The following is a 22,713-nucleotide window of genomic DNA, read 5'->3' as shown; positions in this document are numbered from 1 at the left end:
AAAAAAAAGGAAGGAAGAAAGCAATGACCCTAACTATATATCCAGTTGGTGGTATAATGACAGAGAAGAACGATTCCAAACGTCTTTAAAATACTCTATTGAGCACATAGCATGATATAAAGCAGATGAAAAAATATAACAACATTAGTGAAACAGAAATCTGGGTGAATGAAAAAATACAAAGTTGATAAAGCTAGGTAAAAACCCTGTATATCTGAATTGCACTCAGAAGTATTAGTATAATCAATAATGAGTTTTATCTCTGTGTATGTACACATACACACAGACACACATTCATCAGTACCTATTCCCTTGTTCAGTTCGCTGACAGTATCCAGAAATAACAATAAATCCAGTAGTAATAAATATTCCTAGTTTCTACATTGTACCTTCTAAATACTCAAAAGAACTAGGGTTTTTTAGAGAAGCAATGGATCCAAGTTTGGGGTACAAAATGGATAAGAAAAACCAATAACATTTTGTCATACAAGAAAGGACACAAAAACACAAATTATGCCAAAATGACTTGGTCATTAGTTTCCACTGGTCAAATATGGGACAATTTGAGTATCAATAAGAATATTAAATTGAAAGACATCAGTAACATTTACACCGAAAAAAAGAAAAAGAAAAAAAAAAAAAAAACAGCCAAAAAAACAAAAACAAAAATACCCTCAATGTTAACTTTTAGACAACACTACAAAAGTGAACTCATTGCTTTTTCAACAGAGTCAAAGTATCAAGCATTTATCCTGACATTTCTGTGTGAATCTCAGGGTAAACAAACAGTTGTGATTAAATGTCTTTCTTCCTTTCTATTTTCTGGGCCACACCACACTGCTTGCAGGATCTTAGTTCCCTGATTAGGAATTGAACCTGGGCCCCAGCAGTGAAAGCACTGAGTTCCAACCAGTGGACCACCAGGGAACTCCCTAAATTTCTTTTTATAAAAGTATTCTCATTTATAAACAAGGAAGGAATGACAGAATTGGCATATCACTATTTTACAATCACTAATGAATTAAAAGACATAGGTAATAGTCATCAATAATCAACAGTATCACTAAATAAGACCACCATTTACTATGTATTTCTTAATGAAAATACACAGCCTGCCTATGATATAGTCTTGCCAAATAAAACAAAAGTCTATATATGAAGCTGACCAAAACTCGAGATTCAGTGAACAAATTACAGCAAACACAAGGAACAGAGGAACATGTTAAATGGCACTGTGGGGAATCAATGATGAAAATCCAGACTGTGAAAATTTCTACAGCACAGTTTCACAACCTCAGCACTATTGACATTTGGGGCCACATAATCCTTTGCTGTGAGGGGCTGTCTGTGTACTGTGGGTTATTTAGCAGCATCCTTGGCCTCTACCCACTAGACGTCAGTAGCACCTCCGAGCAGTGACAGTAAGAATCGTCTCTAGGCGGTGCCAAATGAAGAGGGAGGAGATCATCCCAGGTGGAGAATCTCTGCTGTCAAGGATAAACAGCCAGTTTCTCCAATAAATCACAAGGGTGGGAAAAGATGGAAGGGTAACCTGCAGATTAAAAGGGTATTAGAAACACGTCAATCAACGGCAATGCATTTTCTTTTTAATATTTATTTATTTACTTATTTGGCTGCACCGGGTCTTAGTTGCGACATGTGGGGTCTAGTTCCTTGACCAAGGGATCGGACCTGGACTCCCTGCATTGGTAGTGAGGAGTTTTAGCTACTGGACCATTAGGGAAGCCCCCAGTTGCAATGTATAAACCTTATTTGGATCCTGATTCAAAGAAATTAAAAAAAAAAAGGCAGTCAAAGAAATTTGAACATTAATTTGATATTTAATGATATTAAGGAAGCATTGGTAATTTCTATGTTTTTGGTGTGATAAGGTTTCGCAGATACGTTTTTAAGTCTTATCGATTAGGGACATATAATGAAATACTGACAGAGGAAAAAATTAAATAGGAAAACAGTGCCTCCAAGTAACTGGTGGGAGACAGGAAGGTATACGTGATATAAGACCAGCTAAGAATTAATCATCATTGAACCTGAGTGATGGGCATGTAGCTCACCATACAATTCTCTTAACTTTTGGATATGTTTGAAAGTGTCCATAATACAGAGGTATGAATAAATCAATCTGGCAGGCAATTTCATTCCCAGTCCTCACAGAGCACATAAGCCCCAGAATGACCAGCAGAGGGACGTAGGAATTTATAGTTCCCCAGGTTTGTCCAGTTTCTAAATGCCTCTCGGGGTCCTATTGGGATGCTGAAAGTAATCATATTGTTTACGACACAGACCTTATACACAGGAGCCAACTGCTTAGCTGCAAGTCCTTTCAGTGCTGGGAGAGGACTTGTGTTGGACTGAGTGGGCACTAGAATTCTGGCATCTAAGGTGGCATCTGCCTAAGGGATATTCTAGGGCAAATATGTCTATAAAGGATTTTTGCCTAAGTCCTGGATACAGACGTTCACCTCCAAGTAAGGTATCAAATTTTCCTCATCCTGGAAGGAACCCAAGCTCTGTGAGCTGCCCGGCCCACCTCAGATCATCATCCGAGGTAAGAGAAAATAAACTTCTATCTTGTTTAACCTATCAGGATTTATAGTCTTCTCCACTATGCACAGCAAAACTTACACCAGTTAAGCCAGAAATAAATTCTCCTTTCTCTTGGAAGGCTGTTCTAGCCTACAAGAAATAGCCATTTCTTTCTCTGAACTGACTCTTTTCCTGCACATTTGTCACTGATGCCTCTGCACTCTTCCTGGAACTTCTTTCTTCCTGGAAACTTGCAGACCAATGACGATGTCATTGCGTGCTCCAGGGACAATTCTTATTTCTGTCCTTCCTAGCTCAGAGCACTGACTGTGCCCCCTCTGAATCCGAGTTTCTGTGAATAGCAGCCACCAGAGAGGATCAGAGCCTTGCTCCACACAGCTTATCCCCCAGGCCTGTGTGAAACTCTCCAGTGGGGCAGAAAAAGGAACCAAGAATCCTGTGTGACCCAGATGCCTAAGCCAAATGCTCTCCTGCAGCGGAGATCGAGTCATTCTTCACTCCTTAGAAGTAAATAAATGGAAGACTATAAAACGTACTTGGGGAACGTTTAGGATCAGGTAATAAAAGACTATTAAAAAAGACTTCTTAAATGTCACTTATTTCCCTCTCTTGCTCAAGGGTTGGGTTCTATCCCAGTTTTCTAGAAGCTATGTTTCTAGGCATGGGATAAAACCTTAACCAAGATTTAAATTATCCTAGGAGACTTTTCCCCCAAATCACTTTTGCCCAAGTATCACTTGAATATAAAACTGAAGATCAATGATCTTTGTAAAATGGAACCAAAACTGTCCAAAATGGACTAATCATTATCTAACTGAAATGTGAGAATTCACCTCTGATCACCACTTCAACAAGAGAAATATCGACCCCTCTCTATTCATTCAGTCTCAATTTCACTAACCTCAGACAGTTCCTCTATAAACAAACAAGCGTGCATGCAAGCTAAGTCGTTCCGTCGTGTCCACCTCTCTGTGACCCTAAGGACTGTAGCCCACCAGCTTCCTCTGTCCATGGGAGTTTCCAGGCCAGGACACTGAAGAGGGCTGCTACGCCCAGGCATTCTTCTAAAGACATCTCTTTCATGCTTATTTCGGGAACATGCACAAAGTAGGTCAAGATGTTTGGAGAAAAAGCACTATTTGCAGAGGGGCCCATGTTAATGCCACCACCTGGACCTAGCAGAGGAGACAAAGAGGAGCTCCATCCGCAGCCACTGACACCGCAATGGGCCGGCTCCACGGTAGACAGTGGAGAGACTGCTGGTTCCACTATTAAAGCTCCACCTGGGGTCTGTTTAGTAAGTAAGGCGAGCATCCCAGAGAAGGGAGAAGACCAACACTGTGTGGACCCAACAGCCATCCATCTCGTCACTGTCATAACAGTAACTCACAAAATACAGTTAAGCCAGACGATTTACTCCGACCAGTGTATTCATGAGAGAAAGTAAAGTGTGTTCAAAGCACAACTCGATTGTCTCTCCAATCTTTCTAAAATAACTACCAAAACACACCTTATATTAAGATAATCAGAGAACTCCCCTGGTGGTCCAGTGGCTAAGGCTCCACGCTCTCAATGCAGGGGGGTGCAAGTTCAATCTCTAGTCAGTGAAACTAGATCCCATATGCAGCTAAAGATACCATATACTGCCACTAAGACAGAGCACAGCCAAATAAATAATGAATAAATACTTTCAAAAAAGATAATCAAATGCACCTAACTCACACACATATACTTGAAGGTCTAAGAAAACCCTTAGATCAATAACCACCATAGATAAAGCACTTTTACAGTTCACCAGCACAACAAAGAGTATAAAGCCCTCTTTATCACTTTTAATTCACAAAAGGGACATTAAGTAGGTATGTACTTTCCAATTTCTAGTCATTCTGTACAAGGAGTCCCTGATCACACAGTGCAGCCACAAGGTTGAAGATGGGAACTAAAACAGAGCTGATTCTCCTAGAGCAGCAGGAATTTTTCAGGGGAAGATGGAGGTTTGTTGAAGAAAGCGTGCAAGAGACAGAAGTCTTTTCTAATCTATAAAACTACAGTTGCCACCATGCCCCCAAGCCTGTGCCAGAATCTAAGAAGCACTTCCCAGTGGAGACCTTGGATATCTCTCATTGAGATTCTCAACTTCATGGTATACAAAATGTCAAGGGTAACATCTGTGTCATGGGGATGGTATGAAGAGTTCCATAGACACCAGGCATCTAGTACTGAGGTGCCTAACACATCAGGTCCTCATTAGATGGTGGTTAAGGTCAAAGATCAATTGGGCTTCATTGGTGACTCAGTGGTGAAGAATCTGCCTGCCTAGACAGGAGATATGGGTTCAACCTCTGGTTCAGGAAGATCGCCTGGAGAGGAAATGGCAACCCACTCCAGTATTCTTGCCTGGAAAATCTCACGGACAGAGAAGCCTGGTGAGCTATAGTCCGTGGGATTGCAAAAGAGTCAGACATGACTTAGTGTTTAAACAACAACGTCAAAGACCAAGCTACTGCCCCTTTATAGACACCAGAGCCTGAAGCTACTTTTCCAACAGCAGAAAAATCAACAACAACAACAACAAAAACTTCTCCGGGCCATCAGCACTAGCTCACAGGCACGTAGCACACCCAGAAATCAGTTCTTGCTAAAGCCTGAGCCAGTGAGACCTCCAAAAATAAAGTGGGTTTCCAGTAGGGCTGAGAAGGCAGAGTCTAGAAAAAGACTCAAGGTTGTATTCAAGACTGCTGGGGCTCTGTGCAAGGGAGGATCCACTCATGTGCTCCATCGCAGGGCCTAGGTGTGAGGACATCAGGCTCAAAGAGGAAGAGATATAACCACTACATAATCTAACTGCCATGGGAACAGCAGCTACCTAATTATGATAGAGTAAAAGGCTGCTTCTTGGTTTTCACATTCGGAATCGAGTTATAGGTAACTCATGGAAACCTTTGCAGGGATGAAAGAATAGAATATAATTATTACCAACTATGAGAATAAAAAATTCAAAGGCATAGCTGCCCAAAATGGAAAGGTTGAGTGGGGGAGGGTGGTAGACAAGAAATAGTGACTCTAGGACACAGAAATAGTGCCTTTAAGACTGGAAGAGGCTGCACGTGTCATCCAAGGGCATAGAGGGAGGATTCAGAGCATGAATCAGCCATAGAAGGAAGAGAAGTGGGAAGGTCAGAAAGAGCTAAACAGCCATCACAAGATACCAAAAAACTGCTTTTTAAAACTGATAAAGGGAGAAATGGTGGTGCAAGCATAATGTTTATATATGTGGAAATCACCGAACAAGCAGGAAGAATGATCCATGGGGGTGGGGGGTGGGTGGGGACGGCGGAGAGTGGTTACTTCTAAGAAGTAAAGCTGGTAAGTGAAGGAAGAAAGGGTGAGATGCTTCTTTCTTTTCCATGAGGAGCTTTTCTGTAGCATCTTCTGTTTATAGCCATTGGCACACATTACTTTGACTTAATTTTTTTTTTTTTTTTAAATGAAAGATCCTCTATAAGACCATTGTTTAGACCACAGCAGGAGGATTCTTCTCAACTTCTACCAGGCCTGACCTTGGTGTGTTGAGAAGACTGCAGCTGGCTTTACGCTGTGTTTACTTTATTTTAATCTTAACGAAGTCATGTTTAAACTCTACAAGTGCAGTAGGCATTTTACAGTTCTGGAAAGCAGTCCAATTCTGGTTTGTTGTAAACAGAATAGAAAGGCTTTGATGGTCATTTTAGATTGTCAGAATATGGGGCTTTGCAGCTAAAAAAAACAAGATAGTCATTTTCAAGATACATGTTCAATAGGCACAAGTATTCAGAGGCTTGGAGTCCATGAAATACAATCAATTCTTAGACAGCAAAGGCTCAAATCTTCAGTTCTCCAGGAAGGCTTTTGAACTTTGAAAGAAATTAACTGATGAGCATAATTAACCAAAAAGCTTAAGAAACAGCATATTCTACAACACCCATGGATTAAGTTTAATTACGAAAAACGATCTGGAAATGGTTATTGTTGTTGTTCTGCAACATTTAGCAAATACAGACAGCAGAGGAAGGACCCCAGCACAAGTCTGGAAATCCTGATGAAGGAGATAATGCTAATTAGGACTCCCAGCCACTCCTGGAGCCCACAGCGGGTGGCAAGGGGCAATGCCTACAGTCCAGAGTCACCTCGGGAAACCAGCTAATGGAGATGGCAGGAAGACAGAAGTGCATAACAGATTACATTTTTAGTGAAGAAAGCAGGCACAGGAACAACTTATCTTTTCTGACATAGCCATTTAAGTGACTGATACAGAGTAACAAATAGTTATGTAGATCCTGCCTTGAATTTTACAGTGCTCTCCTAAACAGCACTGGGAACTAAAAATTCCCCAAGAGCCAAAAACAATGTTTTCCACTTAAAATCAGTTTTAAAATATTTTTCCTTACTAGCATGCAGGGAACATGGAGATAAGTTCAGATTATTGCATCTACTCTCAAATCTGGAATATACCATGAGTCATTAAGTTAAACAGTAAACAAATCATTTATCATATGCTCCCCTCCATCTACTCCATCAATCTCTCTCATCTCTCTCACTTGCTTGCAATGCTTTAAACCATCACGTTTATTCTTGTGAAGCATGGCTGTCTCACATTTAATAGCTCATCGTTACAACATCTCACCCAGCATGGCCTTGCCTTCTGAGAGACTCACAACATGACTGATTGATAACATTGCTCACTCTAAATTTTATTCAGAGTAGGACTGGCCCACATCCCTACAATTCTACTTCCTCTCATTTATGTCAAAATAAAAGTGCCTGTAGCATTTATTCATGACTTCAGACACTTCCAGAAACGTCAACATTTCAGATCATCTCTCTTATTCCTATACATTTAAGAGAAGTGTTTCTGTTATTGTCATCATTGTTTGATACAGCTTTTCCCTTTAAAAAAAAGTGGGGGCTGGGGTGGGCAGTAAAACAAATATCCCTGGGGTGGAAGCAACCCAACCGAAGCATACAAATCAGGCAGTAAACCAAGTGTTAGGCTGACAGAAGGGGAAACAACCAGATAAGTCTGTCAGATTTCATTTAAGCTTCCCAGAAACTAGGAAGATTAAAACACAAAAAAGCCAGACATCACTGGGGGGAAGAGTTTAAAAGGACTGAATCACCATGTTGCAATCAACAAAGACCATAGTTAACAACAAAGCATTCCTGAAGCAATCAGGGTTAGGCATGCAGCATCTTGAACCATATGTTAACTATTGCTCCTCCCTCACACTATTTCACTGTCCTCATAATTCAGCCCATTATTCCCACCCATCCCACCCCTCCAACACATCCCCACATCTCCAAGGAGAAGTAAGCAAGAACCATACTCTTCCATTCTCTACAGACCCATGGCATAAGAACACACCTGGCACACTGTTCTTGGATCTGAAATTGATGGGAAAGCCATATATATCTGATTTGGGGAAAGATTGAAGACAGAAGGGTAAGGGGATGACAGAGGACGAGATGGTTGGAAGGCATCACCAACTCAGTGGACATGACTCTGAGCAAGCTCAGGGAGATGGTGAAGGACAGGGAAGCCTGGCATGCTACAGTCCATTGGGTCACAGAGAGTTGGACATGACTGAGTGACCAAACAACAATGGTATATCTGATGTGTTTCCTGTCCACTGTGCCCAGGCCCTTCACTGAGACTGGCCACCTAGTGCTGTCTGCACATCCTCAAAAGACAACATCCATGTCAAGACACCCAGAAGATCTCAGGGCAGGATGGCTCCCTTACTCTTTCCTGTCCTGTATACGTCTGGTCCCACTGCCCTCAGCTCCTAACTCTTGACCATGTCCTTGACCCCTTCCCAACCTTGCATTCCTCGCACTTCGCATTTGCAGTTTTGTCCAAAGTTAGATATTCAGCCCTTCTCACCCCTAGCTCTCAGTATCCCTACAGTGCAAGCAGACACTTATCTGTCAAACATCACGTGTCCAGAGGCTGCCCACAGTGGTATGAAGCAAGGATTCTGTACACTTTTATCAGACAACTCAACACACTGTCACATCTTCATTTTTCCACTGACTGCAAGGTGGCTCACAGATAAATTTAATGTTCACATGGACGAGCCATTTTCACTTAGGTTCCCCAGCAGAACAATCCCTTGTCTTCACCTCTGACTTCTTGTCAGAGAAGTCAACCATGCCAGCTGTCACAGTACTTTCTGAAAATAGCCAATGTACATAACTAGAGTATATTTCTTTCCCACTTTAAAGGAATGATGCAGTTTCAGAGGTAGAAGAACTCTTATCAGTCATGCACCCCAATATTTCCCAGAAATCAGTCCCCAGGCCGGCACTAGTGGATGTTCAATGGTCAGTGGTCACCAGAGAAACAAGAACGAGGAAGGAAATAAAGAGCTTTTTCACAACGCTAAACACAATCAAAAGGCAAATTCACAGCACACCTACTTTCTCAGTATTAAAATATTTCTTTCATGAAATGATATGAGCAGATGCTAGTTATTTTTGAAAAATCTATGAAAAATTGTAAATACAAAATAAAGAGATTAGCATATAAATAAAGAACACTCATGCACTATCCAGCTTAAACAGTTACCAACTTCCTTTAAGTATAGCCTGAAAAATCTAGTAAAAATAGGTCTTCATTTTCTGTTTTCCTCTTCCACAAAATCTAAAAGTGTGGGAATTATGAGGCTGGGCCAGCCTCTACATTTTACAGATAAGGATTTGGAGACTAGCAGAGATTAACCCGTCTAGAGTTGCACAGCTGGTCAAGAACTAATATATCCGTTATTCCATGACACGGTTTTGGAGCAGAAACCAGTCTTTTTTAACCTGTTAGACTTTAACTGAGCCACAGCCAAAACCTGAAGAAGACAGCCTTTTGTCCCTGCCCAGGGTACTTCATACACACTACTTGGGAGCAGGTATGCACAACAAGTACAACCAAATGAGGAAAACCAATAATCTGTAACCAAAGTCTCCTTCATCTCACACTATAGCAATTGTGTCCCATCGCTGGAGGGCTCCAGGAACCACTAAACTGTTTCAGCACAAAGATTACTGAAAATAGGTCCATCATTACTAAAAAAGGGGTATCTTTTTAGATACCATATGCATGAGTTAATATACAATGTTTGACTTTTTCTTTCTGACTTACTTCACTCTGTATAATAGGCCCTAGGTTCATCCACCTTGTTAGGACTGACACAAATACATTCTTTTGTATAGCTGAGTAATATTCCATTGTATAATGTACCACAATCTCTGCATCCATGGAGACACAGACCTTGAGAACAGAACTGTCGACACGGTAAGGGAAGGACAGTGTGGGACTAACTGAGAGAATAGCATGGGAACATATACATTCCCGTATGTAAAATAGATAGCAGGCGGAAATTTGCTGTGTGACACAGGAAGCTCAACCCAGTGCTTTGTGATAACCTAGAGGGGTGGGGTGGAGAGGGAGATGGAAGGGGAGCTCGGGAGGGAGGGGACACATGTATGCCTCTGGCTGATTCATGCTGATGTATGGCAGAAACCAACACAATATTGTAAAGCATCCTCCAATTAAGAAACAAAAAAGGTTGCTGAAAGTTCTGCATTAACTTCTCATCCAGTACTTCCCTCCCTATCTCCAAAATTATAAGGTAAATTTTGAGTGAGAGAATGAGAATCCACACAATCAGGTAAAAAACCAGCTGCTAATTCCTTTTTCCAAGCCCTACCATGCTTCCATCAAACTAGCAGACGGAAAAAAAATCACATAGCAGTGGAGGTAATAAGACCAGGCAGCTACACTCCTATCTCACAGAACCGTGGTAAAACAAAATCAAACAAGACAGTATGAAGTGACAATGTTTTAATGCTCTGTAAAATTTTATCAGTGCAGGAAGGTGACCCATTGAAAATAAAATATATTTTTTAACAGACTCACCTAAATTCTCAGTTTATGTGAAGTCGATTTCCCTGAAGCATCTGAGAATCCTTCAGCAGCAATACCTAAAACAGTTATGAAAACCATCAGAATCAACTAATGTTATAGACATCAGTTTAAAAAAAAAAAAACAAATCTCAATCTATACATTTGGTCATTTCCCCCACACTAAGCGCGAAAGGAAATAACTCAGGAAACAATGAATTTCCGCTGCAACACATGGGCTGGGAATTTTCTTGACCAACAGGGAATTGAGATCCCAAGGCACTTATTTCAGAGACCGACATTACATTCCAGTTGGCAAAGAAGCAAAACACATTATTTTCTTCCCTGTGATGGGAATGTTTAATGGCTTTAGATTTAAACAAAGATCAAATATATACATTATCCTTCCTGCTCCCACCTATATTTAAAACAAAAATCACAGGCACTGCATTGATTGTTTTTAAAATCAGCATCCATGAGCTCTTGTCTTATTCACTTTTTTCCTCCGTAGTTCCTGAAACCTGTCTGTGAAGCAGTCCCGTCTTGCTTCCACTGTTCCTATCTCACTCCCAGTTCTCTGAGGCACTGATATCTGAGCAGTGAGCACCTTATCCATGCAAACCCAATTTGAAAGACAGAAGAATCATAATCGATCATAGATTATGGCCAACAAAATGGACCAGCATTAAACATTAAACAATTAATGCTGTTAATAGTTAAACAATGGCCTGAGTGAGAACACATATATGAAACAATCAAGCAATAGACATGCAGCCACAGAACCAAGTTTCATATGAAATAGACCAAGTGCATGTAATCTAGTCTGGGTAGGTATGTGAGACTAGTTAATAAAAGATGTTGGCTGGCTGTATGGGAGGAGAGAAAAATCTAGCGCGTGCTCTTTCTCTCTCTCTATTTAAAGAGAATAAATTCAAAATAGAATCAAATGAGTACTAGAAAAATATACAGATGAATAGTTTTATAATATTAAGGTAGAAAGGCCCTTTTTAAACATGACATCAAAATGTAAAACTCAAGGACTGAGGCATTTGGCTGGCAACAATTTTTTTTTTAATCTCAAATACAGGAAAAGCAAAAACAAGTAAAAAATAAAGACAAAAAAACAAACAAACTTAGATACTTTGGGTAAAATAAGAAACTAAATAAAACAGTCATATAAGAGCTAAAGGAGGGACTTCCCTGGCAGTCCAGTGGTTAAGATTTCACCTTCCAATACACAGGGTGTGGGTTCAATCCCTAGTCAGGGAGCCAAGATCCCCCATGCCTCAAGGCTAAAAAATCAAAACATAAAAACAGAAGCAGTACTGTAACAAATTCAATAAAGTCTTTAAAAATGATCCGTATCAAAAAAAAATTTTTAAAAAGTCAATAAAGAAATTAATACCCCAGCTCAAAATGGATGAAGCCAATTAATAAACTTCCCATGAGAAGAAACAGAATAGTGAACAATAACAAATGCATGAAAAGATACTCAATTATACTAACAATGGGAAAACACAACTTCAGAAAACCAAGCTCTTTTTACCTGTCAGGTTGGTGATGATGTCCAAGACTGACAGGAGCTGTTGTTATGGCCACAGCTCATGATATAGCCACTTTGGCAACTGTATCAGCATGTAAAATGGCACACCTTTTGATAGCAATGTTTCTCTAAGAATCTACTCAAAATAGATTATTGTGAAAGCAGAAAGATGGATACACATAACATGTTTACAATCACTGAAGGCTGAGGGAGTAAGTATCCTAAAGCCTTACAAATAGGAGATGTCAAGTAAACATGTATTTACTGATGATATTTATTGGTATGAAAAGAGCCATGATACACTTCTGAGTAAATAAAACAGGCAAGACTTCCCTGCTGGCACAGTTGATAAGAATCCGCCTGCCAATGCAGGGAACATGTGTTCGATCCCTGGTCTGGGGAAGATCCCACACGCTGCGGGACAACTGAGCCTGTGTACCTAGAGCCCATGCTCCACAACAAGAAAAGCCACTGAGACCTATGCATGGCAATGAAGAGCAGCCTCTGCTCGCCGCAAATAGAGAAAGCCCATGCACAGCAACGAAGACTCAGTGCAGCCATAAATAAATAAATAAAAATTTAAAAATAAAACAGGTAAATGACCATGCAAATTATGATTACATTTCTGCATGTGCATGCCAGTGTTTCTAGAAGTCCTTACACATGCTATAAGGACGTTTATTAAAACAGTAATGATTGCCTGACTATCTGAATTTTAAAGCATTCCTGCTTTCCTTATAACTGTTTGAATTTCATATAATGAGCATGAATTTTTTTTTTCCCAAAGAACACAGCGGAGCTGTTTTTTAATGTCACGCTCGAGTGTGAAGTAATACACTCATAGACTGCTACTTTCCCTCCGTCACCCTCTCTCTCCTCCTTGTAACGCTGGTGTCACACATGTGCTTGCTGTGAACACCGCTGAGAGAGGTCCCTTCCTTCTCTCTCGTTCCTGCTCATTCCTGAGGGCCACTTCATCCTTGCCTTAAGTTCCTAAGACACACCTCTATCCTTATTATAAATCTCTCTCTCTCTTTTTTTTTACTTAAGCTAGCTTGAGTTTGTTATCTGTGACCAAAGGAACCCCATGTAATACAGTGCTGCTTTTGATTTTCCACCTTCTCAATCATCCATTCCATTTGAAAACAGAACAGTAAATCTTGTAATCACATGAATGAAGATTTGTTGTCTACAATGCCATGTATTGTTTATGACCTACAGCCAAAGGAACTGAAGCAGGCAGCTCAAAGGTGGTATAACAAAGGCAAAAATACTATTCAATATTTAAAGAGATAGAGGGGCTCTTTCCTGACTAACATGAGAACCCATGAAAAGACTATTTGAAAAAGAATAAAAACAAAGAGGACATATTTGTCCAGGTGGGCTATTTCTACGGTTAAAATAGTCTCCATTATCATGTTTTAACCACTTTGCAGATTTATTTTTATTGGGTTATATTTACATATGAAAAGCTTTTTTTTTCTTTCTATTTAGACTATAAAATACAGAAATGTATTCCCATAATGGGCCCATTATGTTCAATTTATCTCCAGCAGACAAATTTACTCTTCTCATTGCCCTATCTTTAAAGGTTCAGAAGTTCCATATAATACAAGAATCCTCCTAAGACTATCATTACAAACCAGGCTAAAAAGCAACAAATATACCAATCCCTTCAGAGGTGTATTGGATGTCAAATACAAATTTAATTAATCCCCCTCAATCTCCCAAAGGGTCCTATCCCAAAAAAAATTTCTCTAGAAAGTAGAAAAAGGACTATCAAATTTTAAAGACAAGCCATCAAAGGTTTAACTAAACATCTGTGCCTCCAGGGCATCACTCAGACAAACCCACAGGCCACAGCAGTGGCCCACTGCTGGCCTCTGTTCTGACTGCACTCCCCCTGCAGGTCAGGGGCACCTTTCTAAGTAGATAGATGGGGGAGCCAGGTAAGTCCATATTTGAGGCTGAGATGCATTAGGATTTGAAACAGAACATGGCATTTAGGGGAAGAGCAATAGCACAGTGATTTACAGTGACTGATCCTGATTCTGTCATTTATTAGACCTATTAAAAAGCAGAGACATCACTTTGCCAACAAACGTCTGTATAATCAAAGCTATAGTTTTTCCAGTAGTCATACAGGGATGTGAGAGTTGGACCATAAAGAAGGCTGAGCACTGAAGAATTGATGCTTTCGAACAATGGCACTGGAGAAGACTCTTGAGAGTCCCTTTGACAGGAAGGAGATTAAACCAGTCAATCCTAAAGGAAATCAACCATGAATATTCATTGGAAGGACTTATACTGAAGCTGAAATTCAATACTTCGGCCACCTGATGCAAAGAGCCAACTCACTGGAAAAGACCCTGATGCTGGGAAAGACTGAAGGTAGGAGGAGAAGAGGCCAACAGAAGATGGATGGTTGGATGGCATCACTGACTAAATGAACATGCATTTGTGAACATGAGCAAACTCCAGGAAGTAATGAAGGACAGGGAAGCCTGGCATGATGCAGTTCCATGGGGCCACAGAGGCGGACACGACTGAGCAGCTGAATGAACACAACGATCAGTCATTTGACCTTGGTGTACCTCAGTTTCTTCCCCTGTAATCATGCCCAGGCAAAGGGCTGTTGTGAGGATTAAAGGCAATAATACATCCAAAACAATGAGGTAAGTTCAAGAATCAAACATGACCTTGCTTGACCTCCAGCTCAATGGTCAGTGCTATGGTCACTGCCCACAGGCAGAAACTCATTGCCTGATCAGAGCAAGGTCCCTAGAGAACCCTAGGACAGAATATGTCTCTACATAGGACACTTACCTATTCAAAATATTTATTTTAAATATGAATAAGACCCTTCCAATTAAATAGAAATTTATTCTAAAGGTATCAGTTCAGTTCAGTTCAGTCGCTCATTCGTGTCTGACTCTTTGCGACCCCATGAATCACAGCATGCCAGGCCTCCCTGTCCATCACCAACTCCCGGAGTTCACTCAAACTCATGTCCATCGAGTCGCTGATGCCATCCAACCATCTCATTCTCTGTTGTCCCCGTCTCCTCCTACCCCCAATCCTTCCCAGCATCAGAGTCTTTTCCAGTGAGTCAACTCGTTGCATGAGGTGGCCAAAGTATTGCAGTTTCAGCTTTAGCATCAGTCCTTCCAATGAACACCCAGGACTGATCTCCTTTAGAATGGACTGGTTGGATCTCCTTGCAGTATAAGGGACTCTCAAGAGTCTTCTCCAAAACCACAGCTCAAAAGCATCAATTCTTCGGCGATCAGCCTTCTTCACAGTCCAACTCTCACATCCATACATGACCACGGGAAAAACCATAGCCTTGACTAGACGGACCTTTGTTGGCAAAGTAATGTCTCTGCTTTTTAATATACTAGCCTGTTATTTGAAGGAACGCTGCCTTTAAGTAGCCTGCTGCTGCTGCTGCTGCTGCTGAGTCACTTCAGTCGTGTCCGACTCTGTGTGACCCCATAGACGGAAGCCCACCAGGCTCCCCCGTCCCTGGGATTCTCCAGGCAAGAACACTGGAGTGGGTTGCCATTTCCTTCTCCAATGTGTGAAAGGGAAAAGTGAAAGTAAAGTCGCTCAGTAGTGTCCAACCCCTAGCGACCCCACAGACTGCAGCCTACCAGGCTCCTCCATCCACGGGATTTTCTAGTCAAGAATACTGGAGTGGCTTGCCATTGCCTTCTCCGTTAAGTAGCCTTCTCTGGATCATATGATAAACCTCTTGGCAGCTCCCATGTTCTACTTTTTCTGGAGTATTTTGAGAAGTGTTTATAGATGTGATCAAAAGGCAGAAAAGCTGCTGGCCAAAATGCTTGTCACCAACAGAAGGACCTAACTGTTTTGTTTTGTTTTTTGCACATCTTGGACCACTTCCTACTTCCTTGTGGAAATTTAGATATAACTCTCCAAGTCCCATGTCACTCATTACCAGAGAAAAGAGAGGAATACTTAGATACTTCAGATGCAGAAATAAAATAAAAATGGATGGGTGAAGATCCTAACACAGTGCATGGAGCCCAGTAAGCGTCCAGTAAAAGGTACGTTTTTAAATGATTCATCTGAACAGCAGTAAAGAAGCAAAACTCTTATTGAGTAATCTAGGACTACATAAGGCACTTTTTCACCATGAGAGTCTTATGGACTCTTTGTTTTCCACATCTCACTTGGCAAAATCCCCACAGGAATGCAGGGCCAAGTTGAAAGATGTTTTAAGCCATTAAGAGCCTGCACAATGTATATGGCTGAAATCATACTATGTGGTCAGACCCAAAGGAGCCAAGAACACATCTGTCCTAATATTCCAATCAAAGATGGAAAACAGGGCAACATGACACTCAAACTTTACCCTGGTACCATCTACACGAGCATGAAAATAAGAAGATAGGCCTGTATGGGCAACATCCCAAGTGTTTTTGGTGCTCAGTTACAAAAGGGCTTTTATAAGGCAAGATCAAGCAAAGGGGCAGGAGAGCCACTAGATTTTAGCCAAACATGAGCAGAATATACTACTCTTAGCTTGAAGTTACCACTAACATTAGCCACATTTATTACTAATTGCTCAAAAGGAAAATCCAAGAAGAAAGAGACCAAGTGTAATGTTTCAGTAGCCATAAAATAAAGACAGGAAGAGCCAAAGAGAGAAAAGAGGACAAATTGTGAAAACAAAATTCTTCCAACTTCCTCCAATTCTACCCCTTGCCAAGGATTATTTTTTTCTCTTCTGAAACCTTGAGAACATTTTCTTTGAAAGCACAGTATAATAATTAGAATCCAGCTCTACTGTGTCAGAAGGTATCTGACTCCAAGGGAAATGACAATTCTCTTTTCATGGCTTTCCTTGGCTGACTTTCCAGCTAGAGACTGGGTCCTGGGATCAAAGGAGACTTAGTGAAGCCAAGCTCCAAGTACCAATGCTCATGGCCCTCAGAAGTAAGGAATGATACGTGACCTTGATCTCTGCAAGCAGAAAAAAAAGGCTCCAAAAATCCCTCTGGATGCCTCTTCCAGCAAACCAGGAAGTAAGAGGTGTTACGAGTGAAAAAAGATTCTCAATATACATGTGTGAAATGCTGGTTAAAATCAAGGAGTTCCTTTAATGCAGAACATTTTGGATAGTTCAATGTGCTAATGTGGATATAAATAAGAGGCCCCAACCTTATCTGTACACAGATTCCTTTACCTTTCGTGGTCGATGTCTTGGTACACGTGCCCAGGTCAACAGTTTGGAAAATAATGTTATAATTAGTTCTTTTATGCAAATGACTATTGAAGGCTCACTCTGCCTCACTATACACGCAATGACATCACCAGGCACCATGCCCCTAAAGATCAGGTCACAGTGCAAACAATATTAATGTAAAGTACTGTGAAACTTCTGTTTACTAGGAGGGTTAGAGAAGTGCTCTAATTACACTGCTTTACCTCCTTCAGTCTTTAGATGCTTTTCACAGCTGGACAACTTGAGAAATGCCCTGATTCTCTGTTGCTCTATAATACACACTGTTCTCCATCTCTCATCTATATATCAGTTCAGTTCAGTCGCTCAGTCGTGTCCGACTCTTTGCAACCCCATGAATCACAGCACGCCAGGCCTCCCTGTCCATCACCAACTCCCGGAGTTCACTCAAACTCATGCCCATCGAGTCGCTGATGCCATCCAACCATCTCATTCTCTGTCGTCCCCTTCTCCGCCCGCCCCCAACCCCTCCCAGCATCAGAGTCTTTTCCAGTGAGTCAACTCGTCGCATGAGGTGGCCAAAGTATTAGAGTATTAGCATCAGTCCTTCCAATGAACACCCAGGATTGATCTCCTTTAGAATGGACTGGTTGGATCTCCTTGCAGTCCAAGGAACTCTCAAGAGTCTTCTCCTGCACCACAGTTCAAAAGCATCCATTCTTTGGCGATCAGCTTTCTTCACAGTCCAACTCTCACATGCATACATGACCATTAGAAAAACCATAGCCTTGCCTAGACGGACCTTTGTTGGCAAAGTAATGTCTTTGCTTTTTAATATACCATCTAGGTTGGTCATAACTTTCCTTCCAAGAGTAAGCGTCTTTTAATTTCATGGCATAAGTAAAACTAAAATAGTAACATGAGGTAGAATGTAAGCTTTCACAATAGCAGGGACTCTTCTTGGTGTACAGCTATTCCTCCAGCCCTAGAATATAGCAGGGACAAGGATGTTCCACAAATATTTGACTATTATGAATAAGTGTTAGTCACTCAGTAGTGTCAGACTCTTTGCGATCCCATGGACTGTAGCCTGCCAGGCTCCACCATCCATGAAATTCTCCAAGCAAGAATACTGGAGTGGGTGGCCATTTCCTTATCTGCTATATGAATAAAGTACAGAATAAACAAACTTATATAAGTGTATCAACTCATTTTATGAACTGGCCAAAATATATGCTCTACAGCTTTAAATTGATTTTGAAATGCTTACTCTAAAACAATTTCGTATTTCTTTTTTCTCAAAAGTAGTTTGCTTTGCCTGTTTCATTCCTACTAATATCTCCCATCCTTTGTAATTCCCTCCCACAAAACCACCCCTCTAAAATAAAGGATATTTTTCCTTTGACTTTTGGATTAGAAAGAATTTCAATACTCTGAACTTAATGTATAAAATAACCTTTGCAACACATTCAAAAGAATAAATTTAAAAAATGTTTGCTAAACTCAATTCACTGCAACAAAATAGGATAATGCATTAAAATTTTTTCACAAGTATTTTTTCTTAAGGGGATGAGCAGGAAAAAATTGTTTTAGTTCTTCCTTGGTCATTCAAAAAATTGACTAGATCTTTCCCACGCCCATTCCTCTGACAAAACTATTAATGCCAGTGTGTTTCTATTTGGCAGTTTTCAACTTTTGGTTAGGCTATAGTCCCTTTTTTCTTTACTTTTTTAAAATTAATGTTATTAGAATATCATTGCTTTACAATGTTCCATTCATTTCTACTGTACAGCAAGGTGAATCAACTATATGTTTAGATATATCCTCTCTTTTTTGAATTTCCTTCTCATTTAGGTCACCACAGAGCATTGAATAGAGTTCCCAGTGCTATATGCAGAAGGTTCTCAATAATTATGTTTCATGCATAGTATCAATGGTATATATATAAGCATATCCTAATCTAATTCATTCCACCCTCCCATTGCCACCTTGTTATCCATACACTCGTTCTCTACATGTGTCTCTATTCTGCTTTGCAAATAAGATTATCTATACCATTTTTTCTAGATTCCACATAAATGCATTAACATACGATACCTATTTTTCTCTTTCTGACCCATTTCACTCTGTACGACGGTCTCTAGGTCCATTCATGTCTCTGCAAATGGTACAATTTCATCCCTTTTATGGCTGAGCGATATTCCATTGTATATATGCAGCACATCTTTATCCATTCCTCTGCTGATGGACGTTCAGGTTGCTTCCATGTCCTGGCTATTGTAAACAGTGCTACAGTGAACACTGGAGTGCATGTATCTCTTGGAATTCTGGTTTTCTATGGGTATATGCCCAAGAGTGGGATTGCTGGATTGAAGTCCCATCTCTTGCAGCAGCCGGGCCCTGTGCCACCAGCATGCCAGCCCTTCTCCAGCCCAGAGTAAATCATCTGAGAAACTCATTTGAGTCTATCCTCAGCTTCCCAACTTCACGAATCTCCGGGTCCCCTTTCTGCAACCCCCTGCCTGATCCGACCTGGCAGTCAGTGCCTCAGCACCAGTGAGCCCACACTCCACTTGGAACACTGCATTCTCTGTACTGCTTCCCCGCGGTGCCCTCTGACCTCCCATCGTCCACGCCTAATATGGCCTCTGCACACCCCTATCCACCCAGCACCCCACCAAGTTCCACCTACTTCAGGGAGACGTTGTGGACCACATCTGTGTTTCTACATTTACCACATCATGTTGAAATAATCTGCTTAAGTGTCTGTAGTCCACACAAGACAGTGAGCTGCCAGAGGACAGGAGCTATGGCTCCTCCTAGAGCTCCCGCCTCAGCACACAGCACTGTTCCTAACAGCCACTATGTGCTCAGGAGGTATCTGAGGAATGAATGAACATGTGTAGTATGATTAATAACTTTGAGACACAGGGATGAGGGTAGGAAACCTTAAGAGACTGGAGTACTACAACAGCAGGGTCAGGATGGGGTCAGGGGTGTGTGTAAATGTGTACATGCACACACACACTGAAGAGAAGGGCTGCCTCATTCCATGAACCTCCTTCCTGCTTCTTCAAGGTCAAGGTTCCAGTTAACAAACCTCCACTCCTGCCGCCCCGCTTTCCTTTTTTAGTCCCAGGGGTTTTGGTTGATGACTCGCTCTCCTGCCACAAACCTAAGTGTCTTTGAGTAAGCGTCTCTCCTGTTTGGCCTGCTGTCAATAAGAGAACTACACCTTTTCATAACTATACCTTTTCCCCCATCTCAAAGCAAAGAAAGGCTTTGAGATTTAACGGTTACAGGATGGTATAAGATGTCCCCCTTTAAGCTATTCCCAATCCTAACTCCTAAAGAACGTCTGTTGGCTCACTCCAGCTTTCATCCTGTGGGAGAGCACAGAGTCACACAGGGACCCACAGTGCAACCTGATGCACGTGGAGAGGCATGTGTTAGTGATCAACCAGCAGAGCATTTCTTTTAGGAAGGCAAGGTGAGAGACTACACCAAAGTGAACAAAAAGGTTCACCTGTACAGTGGAATACTGTCCAACACTAAAAAGAAGTGAGCTCTCAAGTCATGAAAGGACACTGAGAAATATTAAATATATCAGTTCAGTTCAGTTCACTCGCTCAGTCGTGTCCGACTCTTTACGACCCCATGAATCGCAGCACGCCAGGCCTCCCTGTCCATCACCAACTCCCGGGGTTCACCCAAACTCATGTGCATTGAGTCGGTGATGCCATCCAGCCATTTCATCCTCTGTCGTCCCCTTCCCCTCCTGCCCCCAATCCCTCCCAGCATCAGGGTCTTTTCCAATGAGTCAACTCGTCGCATGAGGTGGCCAAAGTATTGCAGTTTCAGCTTCAGCATCAGTCCTTCCAATGAACACCCAGGACTGAAATCCTTTAGGATGGACTGGTTGGACCTCCATGCAGTCCAAGGGACTCTCAAGAGTCTTCTCCAAAACCACAGTTCAAAAGCATCAATTCTTCGGTGCTCAGCTTTCTTCACAGTCCAACTCTCACATCCATACATGACCACTGGAAAAACCATAGCCTTTGACTAGATGGACCTTTGTTGGCCAAGTAATATCTCTGCTTTTAAATATGCTATCTAGGTTGGTCATAACTTTCCTTCCAAGGAGTTCAGTTCAGTTCAGTTCAGTCACTCAGTCGTGTCTGACTCTCTGCGACCCCATGAATCACAGCACGCCAGGCCTCCCTGTCCATCACCAACTCCCAGAGTTCACCCAAACTCATGTCCACAGAGTCAGTGATGCCATCCAGCCATCTCATTCTCCGTCGTCCCCTTCTCCTCCTGCCCCCAACCTTTCCCAGCATCAGAGTCTTTTCCAGTGAGTCAACTCGTCCCATGAGGTGGCCAAAATATTGCAGTTTCAGCTTTAGCATCAATCCCTCCAATTGAACATCCAGGATTGATCTCCTTTAAAATGGACTGGTTGGATCTCCTTGCAGTATAAGGGACTCTCAAGAGTCTTCTCCAACACCACAGTTCAAAAGCATCGATTCTTCGGCGATCAGCTTTCTTCACAGTCCAACTCTCACATCCATACATGACCACGGGAAAAACCATTGCCTTGACTAGACGGACCTTGGTTGGCAAAGTAATGTCTCTGCTTTTTAATATACTATCAAGGTTGGTCATAACTTTACTTCCAAGGAGCAAGCGTCTTTTAATTTCATGGCTGCAATCAGCATCTGCAGTGATTTTGGAGCCCAAAAAAATTAAGTCTGACACTGTTTCCACTGTTTTTCCATCTATTTCCCATGAAGTGATGGGACCAGATGCCATGATCTTTGTTTTCTGAATGTTGAGCTTCAAGCCAACCTTTTCACTCTCCTCTTTCACTTTCATCAAGAGGCCTTTGAGTTCTTTTTAATTTCTTGGCTGCAGTCACCATTTGCAGTGATTTTGGAGCCCCAAAAAATAAAGTCTGACACTGTTTCCACTGTTTCTCCATCTATTTCCCATGAAGTGATGGGACCAGATGCCATGATCTTAGTTTTCTGAATGTTGAGCTTCAAGCCAACTTTTTCTCTCTCTTTCACTTTCATCAAGAGGCTTTTTAGTTCCTCTTCACTTTCTGCTATAAGGGTGGTGTCATCTGCAGATCTGAGGTTATTGATATTTCCCCCAGCAATCTTGATTCCAGCTTGTGCTTCTTCCAGCCCAGGGTTTCTCATGATGTACTCTGCATATAAGTTAAATAAGCAGGGTGACAATATACAGCCTTGACATACTCCTTTTCCTATTTGGAACCAGTCTGTTGTTCCATGTCCAGTTGTAACTGTTGCTTCCTGAACTGTATATAGGTTTCTCAAAAGGCAAGTCAGGTGGTCTGGTATTTCCATCTCTTTCATAATTTTCCACAGTTTATTGTGATCCACACAGTCAAAAGCTTTGGCATAGTCAATAAAGTAGAAATAGATGTTTCTGTGGAAC

General features: G+C 41.4%; 1 protein-coding gene across 8 annotated transcripts in view; it reads right to left on the bottom strand.

The window, feature by feature from the left end:
* Positions 1-22,713, bottom strand: part of TLN2 (talin 2) — a 509,872-nt gene that overhangs the window by 276,142 nt on the left and 211,017 nt on the right. For all 8 annotated transcript variants that reach the window (XM_055435636.2, XM_055435634.2, XM_055435641.2 and 5 more), the window contains one exon: positions 10,514-10,578. The gene's annotated coding sequence lies outside the window, so the exon portion shown is untranslated. The remainder of the gene's footprint in view (positions 1-10,513; positions 10,579-22,713) is intronic.

This window comes from Moschus berezovskii, chromosome 9, assembly GCF_049115385.1.
Source record: "Moschus berezovskii isolate FMDL1 chromosome 9, NW_MosBer_1.0, whole genome shotgun sequence".
Taxonomy (NCBI): Eukaryota; Metazoa; Chordata; class Mammalia; order Artiodactyla; family Moschidae; genus Moschus; species Moschus berezovskii.
The sequence above is the reverse complement of the archived record's forward strand: the minus strand, read 5'-3'. Positions and strand labels throughout refer to the sequence as shown.